General features: G+C 33.3%; 1 protein-coding gene across 1 annotated transcript in view; it reads right to left on the bottom strand.

The window, feature by feature from the left end:
• The window catches only part of LOC129800301 (serum response factor homolog), a 101,172-nt gene that overhangs the window by 75,018 nt on the left and 12,222 nt on the right, over positions 1-13,932 (bottom strand). The gene's annotated exons all lie outside the window — the stretch shown is intronic.

The following is a 13,932-nucleotide window of genomic DNA, read 5'->3' as shown; positions in this document are numbered from 1 at the left end:
TTTTGTTTTGTAAACATATTTTTGAGATTTCAGTGAGAGTGAATGAAAGCTTGATCTAGTCATCTCGCTCACTCTCACAGGAAATTTTGAAAACATATTTACAAACAAAAGTTATTGTGCGCTAGGCATAAGAGTGTGAACGTTTGTACACCAAAAACTCAATGTTTACACAATTGGAACCATTTAGTGCAGTTCGACTTCAATATCTTGAATGTGTCTACAAGAAATATTTTGTCGGTTGCCTCAGCAACTGTGCTAACTGTATTTGCTTTGTGTCAGCATTCATTGTAAGCAACGCATCGCTGCATGGCGTTTGCAATGAATACAGACACAAAGCAGATGCAGTTGCTGAGGCAAATGACGATTTTACATTTAGACTATCGAAACCGTACAGTTCAGTTTGACTACAGTAGCGTAAACGTGTGAACAAAAATCAGCACCAAATGGTGTAAACACATTTACACCATTTAATATTTACACTTATGGCGGAAGATCGACAAGTGTGGGCTGCTAAATTGGATGTCATGGGCCCGCGGCCCCAATAGGGATAAGAGATTAAAAATGATGATTGTGATGAATATTTACACTATCTGAAGTGTTCAGTTCAGTTCGAGTACAGTAGTGTAAACGTGTGTACACCAAACTATTAATGTTTACACTATTTGAATAAGTCAAAACAGTTTGAATCCAAAAATGTAAACCACCTTATTTACTGAAACCGTTCAGTTCAGTTTGACTACAATAGTGTAAATGTATTAACATAATGTTTACGCTATTTGAATTGTTCAGTTCAGTTCGACTACAATAGTGTAAACGCATTTATTCAAATATTTTATGTGTACATTTTGGAACAGCTCAGTACAGTGCGACTTCAATAGTGTAAACGCGTATACACTATTGATAATGTGAACTTCGGTTTGACTACAATAGTGTAAACGCGTTTACATGAAAAATTTTACAATAACATGATAGGAACCGCACAATATAGTTCAACTACAATAGTGTACTGTACACGGGTTTTACACCAAACATTCAATGTTTACACTATTAGAATCATCAAGTAGAGTTCGACTTGAACTGTGTAAACGGATTTACAATAACTTACTGTTCACAGTATTGGAATCGTACAGTATAGTTCAACTACAATAGTGTAAATACGATTACACTATTTTAGTTTTAGATAAATATTTACACTATTATGCGCAACGCACAATAATTTTTGTTTGTAAACATGTTTTCAAAATTTCCTATGAGAGTGAGGGTGATGACTAGATGTAAATCTCATTCACTGTTCATGAAATATCAAAAACATATTTACAAAACAAAAGTTATTGTGAGCTAGGCATCAGAACTGTTCTGTACAATTTGACTCAAATAGTGTAAACGTGTTTACGTCGAACATTAATGTTTACACTATTAGAATCATTAAGTAGAGTTCAACTTCAACAGTGTAAACGGTGCAAACGGATTTACAACAACAACTTACTGTTCACACTGTTGGAATCGTACAGTTCAGTTCGACTACAATAGTGTAAATACGATTACACTATTTTAGTTTTAGATAAATATTTACACTATTATGCTCAACTCACAATAATTCCCAACGCACAATAACTTTTATTTAGTAAACATGTTTTTAACATTTCACTAAGAGTGAGTGAGATCCACATCTAGTCATCTCGCTCATTCTCATGGGAAATTTTCAAAACATGTTTACAAACAAAAGTTATTGTGCGTTGGGCATAACTTTTGGTTAGTAAACATGTTTTTGACATTTCAATGAGAGTGAAAGAGATATAAATCTAGTCATCTCTTTCACTCTCATAGGAAATTTTGAAAACATGTTTACAAACAAAAGTTATTGTGCGTTGGGCATTATGCTCAACGCACAATAACTTTTGTTTGTAAACATGCTTTCAAAATTTCCTACGAGAGCGAGATAACTAGATCTCGGTTTCATTCACACTTATTGAAATGTCAAAAACATGTTTACAAACGTTATTGTGCGTTGAGCATTATGCCCAGCGCACAATAACTTTTGTTTTGTAAATATGTTTTTGAAATTTTGATGAGAGTGAATGAAATGTAGATCTATTCATCTCGCTCTCTCTCTCAAAGAAAGTCTTGAAAATATGTTTACAAACAAAAGTTATTGTGCGTTGGTCATTAGAACCGTAGCATAATATCAATAGTGTAAATATATCTACACAAAACACTTAATGTTCACAGCATTAGAAATGTTCTGTACAATTTGACTTCAATAGTGTAAACGTGTTTACGTCGAACATTAAATGTTTACACTATTGGATACACACTGTGCAGTACGATTTAAATAGTGTAAACGCATTTAGTGGCTATGTGTTGTAGTCGTTGCAGTTTTCAAAATCGGTTTGTGTCGTTTGTGTAGTTACCAGTTTACTTATTAAAAGTTGTCTCAGATTTATATTTAAAAAAAAAAACATTTACACTTTATTCGGAGTTGCACTGTAGTACAAAAATGTCTCTAGTCAAATCTCATTAAGTTAGTACAACAGCAAAATCGTCAACGATACTTGAGAAAGTGATGACAAAATGCTTGTGACAGTTGGAAAAAAAAACATCATGACAACAAAATACTTCCACACGATCATTCATTTTGGCATTTATTGTTGCAGTTGCTATGAAATTAGGCAATCAAATAACTATTCTGAAATATTGTAGTAAATATTAAATGTGTCTCAATAAATTTTCTATGGTGTTTGTGTTTTATTTTTCGCTACAAGAATAAAAGGAAATTCAACGCAAAAAAAATATTGCGATCGTGATTGCAGAAAACGTCCAAATAAAAATTAAATGATAAATAAGGAATGTCATTTTATTCTCTCTATAATCTCTTGCTGTTCTTTATTTGTGTACAACTTTTTTTTTTAATTCTCTAAGGCATCCCCATATTGTTTCTTCTGCTGGGGATTTTTCTTTTGACAAAAGTGGCACAAAATTGAGGATTATGCGAATGCCAAATTGATGATCTTGATAAAATCACTGAGTGAGATCAATCTTCAGGGATCAAAGCGATTGATCGAGCGGTAAGTAGTCCCAAAGAACACATTATTTGGAATCTTGCCACCTCCCCAGTTTCGCATAAAATGCCATTTTCGACCAAGAAAATACACAACCAGAGGAAAAAGGCAAAATGGGCAAATACAAGAAGCCCCAAGAATATGAAGAACGAAACTGAAGGAATAGGCATTAAAGCAAAGATCGTAAAAAGGTGACGCGTGCCAAAGATGCTCTCTTTCTCAATTTCTGCTATTTTTGGGATTGCTCATCTCTTCCATGAAAATTCCCTGGATTTTATCGTGGTTCAGAGAGACTGGGCATAAATGCAGCATAGAAGGAAAAACCATGCATCTAATTGAGTTTAATCTTCGTGAAATTTAATTGCTTTCCCGCGTGTCACCATGAATCATTCTTGATCGTGTCAATGACACATAATTTTCAGACGCTTTGCTTTTCATATACTAAGTCCAACATAGTTGCAATGTGCAATTTTTGGCACACGCCGCAATAAAATTATATTTGCAGAATCTTGGTAATCGGAAGTTCAATTCTGTGCCACTTTTCACATTGAGAGCGATATAATCTCTTTCATCCTCGTTGATTTTTTTTAAATTTTATTTTATTCTCCTGTTTTTTTTAGTTTGCTTCATGTGTGTATGCACCATAAGAACATTTTATTCACCAATCCAAAAGATGAAGATTTATGTTTTGAATTTTCATTCTCTGTGTTTCTCTTTCATCCCATCTTGCTCAATTTCTATACATTTTATTTATCAAATTTAACGTTTTCACGTGCTACAGTTAAATTTATAATTTATATTTTTGTATACTATTCATACATTTTGACTAGAAATGTACATTTTTTCTTCTTCTTTTTATTTCCTTTCAGAATGATTTGTTTATTATATTCTATGTGAGTGTCCTTTTCTATTGCATGTTTCATATAAATTATTGGCAGACCATAAAACTTTTCCTTGTAAAAATTACTCTTCTGCTCATACTTCAGCAACGTGCATAAAGGCCTCTACATATTGGAAAAATTTTTCGTCAAAATAGAACATTTTTTACCATAATCCCTTGTACATGTGTAAATCGCGTCAAAATGTCCCATTTTGAAGCTCACAATGTGTAGAGGCCAAAAATGAACGAGATAAGAAAATTTTAGACATACTTTGCAGTGCATCTTATAATTTAACCCTTAAGTACGTCGTTGATCCTGGCGAACCAACTTTTGAAAAGATACTCTCTATAACAAAAATATTTCACACAGATTTACTTGAATATTGCATGAATATTCTTTCAAGTTTTACCACCCGAAGGTGTTTCGCGAAGAAAATTAAGTTTTGTACTTTCTTACTAAAGTTTTTTGCAGTTTTCTGACTTTAGACAGGTATAAGAAGGATTCCACTGCTGTTACAGGAATTGAATGGTATTTTTCGTAAATATCTCGTAAATTCTCGTAAATATCGTTGATTGCATCATCTAGTGTCGTATAAACATTTTAATAGCTTTGAGAAGGAGAAGATTTAGGAGCAAAAACTTTTCCCCAAATTATGCAATTGTCATATCTCCCTAATGGCCTCTATACATTAGAAAAATTTATGTCCACATTGAAGCAAATTCTCTAGACTTGTGTAGGAAAAACTCTTCAATATGAACATAAATTTCTCAAGTGTGCAGAGGCCATAAGTGGATCGTATTTATCATTTGATATTACAGGGGCACAACTCTATCCTTATGGCTCACTGAGAGAAATCCGAAAAAGTTGAAATAACATTCCGGAAATGTTTATTTTACCCTGCAGTATTGATCCGAAATCGGTGTAAATATTATGCTTTTTAGGTGTATTAGGGCTTAAAATTACCCTTTTTCATGTTAATTTTACCCTTAAAAAGGTGTAAAATTAACATTAAAAAATGTGGATATATTTTTACGCCTAAAAAGTGTTAAAATTATGAAGAAAAAAAAGTTAATTGCACCCTCATTTTTCTTCTCAGTGCTCCGACACACCTGTTAAATCAGGAAAATTTCATGAAGTCGAAATTCGAATGTCTTTCTTTCTCACATGGTTCATATATCGACGGTTCCATTCCATACTATTCTATCTCAGAATGACAACATTTCAGAAGAGCCATTTGAATGGAGCCGTCGATATGTTTATCTCATTCTTTCGTACTCTTATTCTTCCTTTTACACTCATTCCAATTTCAATTTAGCTTAATCGAATTTGGTATGCGAAAGAATGAGATAGACATATGCAAAGCGTGTGAGCAAGAAAGGGATGTGAATTTTGATTTCATGAAATTTTCCTGATCTAAAAGGTGTGCCGGAGCGCTTAACTTTAAATTTGGAAAAAAAAATAATATTTTTCTCTCACTTCCATTGAGACTCTTCACAATTTCAGATTCTGTGGTCCAATGAAAAATCTTTCCTAAACTTTGCTGGAACTTTGAAAGAAATTGCGGAAAGGGCAAGCAAAGAATTTTACTAAAAAAACAAGAGAAACAAATGATAAAAACAAATAAACAATAGAGTACTAAAAAGATAAATTGGGTCACAATTCCTTCGGCTCATCATTTAACTCGGTATAATTTCATGAAATCAAAATTTGCGTCACTTTATTTCTCAAAAGTTTTGTTCGGGTCTTACGGTCTCAAAATTGGACTGAAATAAATTTAATTCGGTGTGATGTTCAAAAGAAGAAGAAGAGTGCGAAATAATAGGATAAACATATGCGAAGCTTTTACGAAAAAAATGGTCAAGAATTTGGACTTAATGAAATTTTCCTGATCTAAATGGTATGCTGCAGCCATAAGAAATTAAATTCTTTCAGTAAAAAATGAATTTAAGTCAGTAAAAACGTAATCGCATCAGCCTTGAATTTGGCTTCTCGGGATTTTGACTTTTCAAACTTTTGGGTCATTCGGAGTTTCGGCTTTTCGGGATTTTGAGCTTATCGTGGTTTTACCGTTTGAGATTTTTGGCTATTAGAATTTTGGTTTCTCAGTATTTTGACTCAATAGGAATTTTGAATTATTCCAGATTTCGAATCATTCGAGATTTCGGTTCAATCAGAATTTTGACTTTTCGGGTTTTTGACGTATCAGACAGTGTGGCTGCAATCGTGAGAGTAGCTATGACACTTTTAAGAATTCGGCATTTTAGCTTTCGTGTTTTTGGCCCCTTCGTAATTTTAACGTTCTGGATATTGGCTTTTGATATTTTGACCGGGACCCTATAATTTTATTGCTCTTAGAGTACCAAATTGAACACTGACCAAATTTGACTTTTGAAAAGAGTTATAAGCTCTTTATCAGATCAGGAAAAACTTTTAAGCAAAGTTGAATGTTTGGGCAAGAAGTAAAGAAAAGCGTAAATTAATGAGTTTACACGGAAGAATGTTGAACATTATTTTCTCCTTTCTCATTAACTCAGGATTACCAATAAGAAACTGTTCTTATGCAGAACGAAAAGCATATTATGCTTCTTGTTTGATAGGAATCACAGAAACGGACACCAATTTAATAACTAGTTTATTAATGAAAAAGTCTAGTTATTCAGTAAAATTGGATACCGAATTTTAGAATTTTAAGCATCGCTTGAGAAATTGCCCAGCGAGCACCAAATGCTAACTGATTTCAATTCAGCTGAATTCTTCTAACCTTAAAACGACACTTGCGAGACAGTGCAATTTCCATATAATTTGGTTAGCACTTTTTGTTCGAGAACTGCTGACCGGTCAGCACATTTTTGCTAATCTACTCAGCAAAAATATGCTGAAAACGTTGCTTTTTTCAGCTAACTGTGCTCCGTGAGTAGTAGCATGTTGACTCATTGTATACGATTTGAAGAAAAAAATCATTTTAAATGAAAAGAAGCTTTAGATTTTTATACGAGTGCCCTTTCCATTATTTCCTCAAAGCCGGGAAAACATTTTGTCAGTTGCATTCACCGTTATCGTAAGGAGAAGTCAGGTACCTTTGAATTGGGACATATTTGTAAATCGAACTGGACCTTATTTACTTTAAAAATTTAAAAGTCAAACAAATTTACAAAATGATTATACGACACTAAATCATAGAATAGACAATATTGAAAAAACAAAAATTACATGATTCGAATTGTGAGACAAAATCACGTTCTTCCGAGTCATGCTTCATAAAATCGTTCTGAAAGGGTTAAATATGTCTAAAATTTCAGTTATTATGAAACTTTTGCAGAATTTAAACCCGCCATCTGTACAACAGAATAGAACACTCCACAGTTTTTAAAACTAGATACTTAATATACTCTGTAAAAAATTGTTCTAATTTTATACACTTATAGTTATACCTAGTAATATCAACTAATATTTTGTCAAAATTAAAAACTAACCAAAAAAATAACATTTAAGATACTACACTTTAAAATAAAAATAAAAAAATGTATTTAAAAAAATCATTTATTGTCTTTCACAATTGAAAGAAAACACTGGAGGTGGAGAAAAGATCATCATTTTTCCATGCTGTATTTGTTCGGATGCTAATTGATGACCACAGAGTGGTTTTGGCGCCAAACGACCACAAAATGTGGGTGGATTCTTTCATATAGACCTCTTCTCAATTTTTTTTGCGATGTCTGGATGAAAGTTTAGCATCTTCCATTCGATAAATTGTAAATTTTAATGTAATCTTTTCCCCTTCTCTCATCACTATTTTTTATTTTACTTTTTTTGTCTATCTTAGTGCCTCTTCTATTACAGAGTCTGACAGAGGAAAGTTGCATTTTTTTTTTAGCTAACACTTCTTTTCCATCCAAAAATACTCATGAGACACACCAAAGAAGGATATTTTGTGTTAGAGACGTTGAGAGAATTAAAAATTCTCTTGGATTTCTATTTGCAAAATTATATTTTGTCTATTTCACCAATTTTGGAAATTCTGTGGGAATGTGAAATTTTCATCACCATGATGATTGCTGAATTATGTGTAAAACTATACATCTTGAATATTCGACAATTTAATTAGAGAAGGTGGAGTGCGATGGACAAGTGGGTGGTGGTTTTCACCTCATTTACAAATTGGTCGAAATACAATTAACAGAAAAAAAGACTAGAGAAATAAGAAAGATGTAAAAAGAAGAGGCTGCACATGACAATTACCATGTCAATTACTGCTTCTGATTTATGCTAAACTTTTTTTTTGCATTCTTTACCATCAATTTACATTCTCCCATCATTTCCATCCCCCAAATCTCATCAGCAATTGCGCTATTCTCTTTGAAATTAATTGCATAGCCAATGATATTGAGGAAGACGAGAATAATGTTTGAAAATCTCATTCATTCAAGTCATCTCTTTTAACCAATTATTGAAATGAAGTCAGAGATGGTGCCAAAAAACACCTTCTTCAGATAATGTGTGTGTTTATAGGAATAGTTTTCTGTGAGTTGATGCTATTGCACACAAATTGATACGTTTTTTCTTCTTTTTTTCAGGTGGGCGCAAAAAAAGAGGCACAGAAAGCCTCTTTTTAAATGCCCAAGAGATAATATACGCCAAGTGGCGTGGAAATTAAATAGCTCATTCATTGCAATGTATTATACCAGGAGAGAATCGTCCACCTCATGTTTATTTGTCATGCGAAATCTGACGCAATTTTGCCATATGACTGCAGAATTTTGGGAGAGTTTTGCCAAGGGGTAGGTTCATAATATTTTAAATTGGAAAACCAATCTAATTCAGTTTTAAGCTTTGGGTCACATCAAGATTAGTAATTGATTGTAACACTAGATATGTAAGAATCCTTAGTCCAGAAGTGTGCAAGAACCGTTTGAAACCGAACAAACGTCAAATGAAACTTGTACGTCAATGGTCAAAACGCTACTTGAACAAACTTATTTTGACGTTTATTCGGTTTCAACGGTTCTTGCGCACCTCTGCCTTAGTCAAACGGTTTGCGATTTTCCCGTGAATAAGCTTCCATGGGATCTGGGATCAATTGTGCTAAGCTGGCGGTGGTCACATCCCAGGATTATTTAATTAAATGATACAGCGTAGATGGGTGTGACTTTGACACTCTGCTGTTCTTTTTTTTAATTCTAGCACTTAAGGATGCTCTTCGACGATATAATCTACCATATCCAATCGTTGAAGACTATTCCTTTAAGAACTAGAATTAAAGAAAGGCTTAGGAATAGCAGGGTTGCAATATCACCAGGGGTGACATGATAAGTTATTTTCGATACTATCGACTGTCGATTCTGAAAAATTTAAACGATAGCTGCACTTTCTGACGTCTATATAGACGTCTATCAACAGTCTCATTCTTTTAAGAATGTCACAATGAATAGCCCAACAATCCGTAAAAAGTCGACATTCACTTAATTTAACAGATATAGATTTATCGATACTATCGATTCGATAGTCTCGAAAAGTTATCATTCTACCCAGGAACTGTAAATGATCGTGAATGTTAAAGGAATCCAAGTAGCAAAAACTAGTCTGTATAATGTAAAGAAAAGGGGTACCAGCGATCGTCAATATCCCTTACATCAGTTTGATGTCTCCCGTATCATAACATAACCCCAAAATAAACTAAATTTTTAGAGATTATTAACTGTCTTTTGTACAAAACGCATTGAGTCAGGCAATACTTAATCCACAGAACTAATTTTTTTCGTCGAATTTTTATATCAAAATTATTACTGTTTGTCTCATTTATAGAATCACTGTATCGGAATCTTGCAAAAATTCGCAATTCCTCACTTTCGCACAAGAATTTACCTTATAGAACTAGCGTGGTACATTTCGGAAGGAGGTACATTTCTATACCTAATGTGCGGTTTCTCTTTATTAGCTGAGATTCTTCACAGTCTCAGCTTTTGCGGTCACAGGTGAAATCCGATCTCGTCAGATCGAACCCAAATTTTGGATTTACACGTTTAGACACTCATAGATCACGAAAATCATGTGTGCTAAAAATGGATTTTCGTGAACGGCCGTCCGTCCCGTCCAGATTACAAACGCTTCTGGAGAGAGAATGGAAAGAGATATCAACAAGCGGTTTTCAGCAAAGGCAAAATATCGATAAGTGCCTTTGGTAATGTCAAAGTCACCCCCACTCCCTCCTAGCACCATTTTGGAATATCCCAAAATTTTATTTTCTCAATAAATCAGCCCCTATAGTATCGATCGATCTCAAATTTTAGCACGTTATAGCTGGGCCTAAGAGATTTCGATTAAAAAAAATTAAGGCCCCATTTGAAAATTCAATTTTTAAATGGCTATATCTCCGCTTCTAATAATCAGAATTTGAAATATTTTGGTGTTTTGGAAAGCTCTCGTTGAGTACTACAACCCTTATGACACCACAATTTCATCAGATTTAATCGAAAAATGGATTTTCGAAATTTCGATTTCGAATATTTCGAAAATAAGACGATGCTTTTTCGTTTGGGGATAAAAAAAATCGCATCAAGCTAATTTTATTCATTTCGACCGACAAGAACAGTTCACCCAATGCAATTTTTAACCCCAAAATTCAACTTCCAATCGAATTTTCACGCATTCCGAGTTGGAAGCATCCCGAGTTGCAAGCACCCCGAGTTGCACGCATTTCAAGATCACCTGTAAAGAATCTCAGAAACGATAAGCTTATCTGGGTTTATCACTGGTTTTTACTATTTAAGCCTTTTTATCCGTGAAATTAAAATGTAATTTTGATAAAAGAGTGAAATTTGGACCTTGTATTCGAAGGCCAGTAATTAGGTTCAGTGAATTTTTGTTTGCAGTAATAACCTTCCCGTTTTGAGAGCTCTCTCTGGTTGAGTGTAGCTGTCAAAAAGCTTTACGAAGATATTCCTCTCGTTCAGTGTGATAACCTTCCTGATTTGAGAGATCTCTCCCGTTGAGGTTTTTCCTTTACCGATTCGAAAGTATATTAGAGAGAACTTACCTAAAAACCCGTAAGAAATTCGAACGTTTCAACCGAAGAGTTTCACAAAAATGAGTAAGTTCATGAAAAGAACATTTATTTTAATGAAACTGCAATTCATACATTTTCCCATCCTGAAATTCCACAAAACTACTCAAAAATCACTTTTTGCAACAAATTTTCATGCTCTGATGTTGACGTTACTACAAAAAGAAGTGTCAAGAATACCGAAATTCGAAATGACAGAACAATCAGCGCTAAAGCGGCGAGTACGTGAACGGGAACTTAAGACTTTCGATAAATTTTCGAATAGGTTTGGCTTGGGTTTCGAGTGGTTTTGTCTCTCCGAAAGGTTATTACTGAACGGAACCATTATTTCCAGTTTTTGTTGAAATTCCAATATCAAAGAAGCTTCCAAAAAGCTAACCGTACACTCAGAATTATATGGCAAAGGCTCTGGAAGCATTCAGAAATAGGATTTTCACCAAATTGACCAGTAAGTGTCTAGTGAAATGCTGGACTAAACTCTTCAACACCTACTCCCGAAAGGGATAAGGAGCTGGCGCAATATATCTTAGATTGTCCAATTAGTGGCATCCAATAATCAAATACCAAGTGTTTGATAGCGTGTGTACGTGTACGAATACGCCTTGTTCCAAATTACCCATTATTCTTTGTTCCGAATTACCCACAGCGTTCTGAAAAGCACTATTTTTACTTCTTTATATTTTTTGTTATTTTATACAAAACATTTTGCCTTTTTCGAGATTGTTTTATAAGAATTTTATTCTGGATAGATTAAAGAATATAAATATCAATTTCAACAAGGGAAAAAATTATGAAGTCTATAATGTGTTCGAAATTTGAAAATGCTAAAACTCAGTCCGAAATATACCACACTACCCTATTAGGAATTAAATTTAGAAGTTTAAGCATGGTTTGAGAAATTACCCAGCAAGCATCAAATGCTAACCGAATTCAATTCAGCTGAAAACGTAGGTATTTTAGCTGAATTTTTCTAACCTTAAAACGACACTCGTGAGGCAGTGTCTTTCCATATATTTGGTTAGCACTTTTTGTTTGATAACTGCTGACCGGTTAGCATATTTTTGCTAATCGACTCAGCAAAAATATGCTGAAAACACTGCTTTTTTTTAGCTAAAGTAATTGGTCGTTTTATTTTAAATATTTGTCCCTAAAACTTTTCTATTACAATATTTACTGTTTTGTATTGAAAATGTTTCATGTATAAAACGGAAATTTAAAATTTCCTGTAAATTTTTGCAAAAATAAATACCCCTTGGCTCTTAATTTTGCCGGAAGGAAGAAAATTCATTTGATTACTCACATGACGTATTTCAACAATATTTGAGATAATTGCCCAGTGATTTTATATTAACGCTCCAGGCTATTTAAATTCTATTTGCATTCCCATAATCTCTCCCATAAAAGTCTTTCTCTTTCCCTGAATGCGTCATGCACTTGAAAAAGTGTATCTGACATGCATAATAAATTGTTGTGAGACTTCCACATCAAATATATATATGTATATCCAACTAGTAACCAATTTTATTGATTGATTGAGTATTTTTTCTTCCCATTCTACTTCCAGTTTTTTTTTTTGTTCTATGTTCTGCGAAAAAATGTGCAATGGGAAATTGTTGATGGAAAAATTTTGCATACCAAAGCATTGGAAAATTAAATTCATGTACCACATTTTTCAATCAGTTTCATTTGAAAGAGTAGAAAGCACAAATGTACTCATGGAGTCTATGCTAAATTTGGTTGGAAAACAGATCAAATATATAAATGGAAATAATTCTAACACAAATTCAATCTTACATCTGTTTGTTGGGTGTATAAACAAAATCCCCAGTGACGAGTGCTTCTGACGAAACTTTATTTTTGGATTTTGTTTTCAAAATGGGAATTTTCTTCAATCTTTTGCACAATTCACCATAAATATAGACCCACTTCTAGTCGTGTGCGCATTTCATGTTCATTTGGTCCAAAAAACACCAAAGCAGTACTTATTCGCATCAATGCTTGATCAATTACTTCCTTCTCAAAAAGTATACTAACCAAACCGTTCTGTTTTTGATGATTCCTTAGCAGTATACTGTCAATAATAATTTTCTTTTATGCTTTCCAAGAATATGAGCATTCACAAAAATAGCAAAATATTATTATTATTAAAATATTCCCCTTAGATTCTCAATTAAAAAAAAATTGCCTTCAAGAATATCATTTAAAAGAACTTTTCATAAAAAAGAAATTTTTTATCTTCTGGATAAAACACTTAGAAATTCTCTATTCAGGTAGCTTTTAAATAATTGTTTAGAAACACGTAAAAAGTGCCAGACTTGTAATTTACGAGTCAATTTCCGATAGCATCAATCTCGAATGAACATTAAATATTATTGGATGATAATAATATGTGTCGTTCTTTAACTTGGACTTGGACCAATGAAAATCCAAAAAATGAGTCACTCATACGACGAATCCCTAATAAATTACATGGACTGATTATGTATATAGTATACTGTACTTTTTTGTTGAAATCCAAAGATCTGTAGAGTATCGCCTATCCAGTATTACAGAGAAGTATGTCTATTCTTATATCTATTTTAAGACAGTGAAGTTTTCTTAGAGAAAATTTAAAAAAAAAATTATTTTTTTGACATCGCGCAAAAATATTCACATCTTTTCTTTTCCACCCCTTGACACACAGCTCAGAAAGCCACTGCTTTTACACACTTTTGCGAGTACAACAATTTCCGAAAAATAACGTAATACTGATTTTATATTATTTGCTTTTCTTTTTACCCAAGTTAGAGGCAAAACGGTTTGTGATAGCGACTTAGGGTGTTCGAACACCCCCCCCAATAAGTCGACCTTCGCATTACTAACATGACGCTTATTTTTCCTCACGCATTCCATTCTACTTCAAAAACATGTATTTCTTTGAAAGTCTTTCGAA

This window comes from Phlebotomus papatasi, chromosome 2 (assembly GCF_024763615.1).
Source record: "Phlebotomus papatasi isolate M1 chromosome 2, Ppap_2.1, whole genome shotgun sequence".
Classification (NCBI taxonomy): domain Eukaryota; kingdom Metazoa; phylum Arthropoda; class Insecta; order Diptera; family Psychodidae; genus Phlebotomus; species Phlebotomus papatasi.
Note: the sequence above shows the minus strand (reverse complement) of the source record. Positions and strands in the feature narration are given on the sequence as shown.